Source organism: Dipodomys merriami, unplaced genomic scaffold (assembly GCF_024711535.1).
Source record: "Dipodomys merriami isolate MVZ:Mamm:240054 unplaced genomic scaffold, mDipMer1.0.p SCAF_4066, whole genome shotgun sequence".
Classification (NCBI taxonomy): domain Eukaryota; kingdom Metazoa; phylum Chordata; class Mammalia; order Rodentia; family Heteromyidae; genus Dipodomys; species Dipodomys merriami.
In genome coordinates this window covers 11522-13273 of record NW_027205678.1, presented here as the reverse complement: position 1 = coordinate 13273, position 1752 = coordinate 11522, and the positions used below count along the sequence as shown (strand labels likewise).

Sequence of the window (1752 nt, the reverse complement as noted above, 5' to 3'; positions counted from 1 at the left end):
AGTTAAAACAATATACAGAGCAGCAGAGTAAAATCCCTTACAGATTAAAGGAAAACAACATTTTTTTTACCAAGTGAATTCAGGAGACTAAGAACACTTAGAAGGTATCACAAGTTTATATCGAAGACATTGCATTGATACTTCTTATATTCTAATAAATATTCTAAACCTAATTATTTATATTCCTATTTATTGTAATAAATATCAAATTATTTGTCAAATTATCGATTAATTCTAGCAAGTTTCTTTGTGTGAAACATAAAATTAGCACATATAAATATAAAATATATAACTGTATGTAATCTAAGGAAATGTTTTTCATTGTTCTGTTGTGGTTAGGGTATCAAAGGCAACTCTGTTTTACAGTATTATTCCATTATCTCTACCTCAGAGTTTGGTAGAGTTAGACCTAAGCTTTACCATTTGTAGATTTACAGCCTAGAGGCAAGAGGAAACACTGTGATTAAAACATTACCAATTTAAGGCCTAATATCAAGGAAAAATATGGACTTCTCCTGGAGCTATGGAAATATTTGGCAATAGAAATTCAGTAGTGTAAGTTCCTGCCCGATTGGATGGTAGACAGGTCAGGACACTAGGTAATCATGCATAAGAACAATTTTTTTTCACCTTCTTGGCTTTAGCTACTTTTGAAATGGTAGGTATAATAAACAATTATATTTTGATAAAATACTTTCTAGTCAGAACTGTTTATTTCTCTATGATCCCTTGTAACTAAGATTAGTTTTTTTTTCCAGTAAGATAATCTTTGCTGTCAGGGTAAGATATTCTGGTTGGTCTGTTACTACATGGAAGAAGGGTAAAGGGTCAGTAGACATTTGTGCCAGTAAGACCTCATTTGGGAAATTTTAAGCTGCAAAAGTTTAGAAGTAGCTCTTCAGCAAGGCTTACTTTGAATCCATTAGCTCCACAAAGCTAACTCAGTTGATAAATAAGTACTAGAAAAGCCATATCTTTGAACCTAGCTATAAAGGCTACAAAATATGATGAAATTTAAAATGAAAAAGACTTAAAATAGTCATTGGCAAATAATTGCAAGTGTGAGCAATCTACCGAACAATATGTTTTTTCCATTATACACAGAATTTCAGAGAAATAAGATCAATAGCATTGTTAGTAACAATAAGGTTTCCTTGTTACAAATAGGCAACCAAGGATATATGCCTGTATAAAGATTACATCATTAACTACTTAAATTTACAGGATACTACATGCTTCAGCAGCACGTATACATAAATTACAACAATATAGAGATTAACATGCCACTTGGACAGGGATGATATGAAAATAGGCGAAGTATTCCATAGTTTTCATCCTTCAGATGCAAGAAATGAAAAACAGTTATTAAAAAGTTGATTACAAAAATACAAGTGTAACAACACATGCGATTCATATAATTAAAAGTTAGTCTTTTCACAATGATTTATTTTCTCTTTTTCCATTTTTACTATTCTAAATTATTCTAACTGGAGAGTAGAGAACTGATAGAAAGCAGAGGAAAGATTTTCCTGTGTATTAAAATGTACAGACTGAAAATGAGGACCAATGGTGTCTTCATGTGCAGCTTATTCTAGGAAGGAGAAAATAGGAAATAATACCTTCTATGTAAATGATTTGGGAAATGGCAGAGCAGAAAGTGAAATGATGCAACCAAAAATATAAAAGCAAAATAAGTTAGGATAATTATGGAGCAATCATATTATCTATGAGAACCATGAAAGAGAGAGAGGA

At 31.3% G+C, this 1752-nt stretch overlaps 1 pseudogene; it reads left to right on the top strand.

Moving 5' to 3' along the window:
* Positions 1 to 1232: 1232 nt before the first annotated feature.
* LOC138806735 (U6 spliceosomal RNA) lies at positions 1233 to 1332 on the top strand (annotated as a pseudogene).
* The last annotated feature ends 420 nt before the right edge of the window (positions 1333 to 1752 follow it).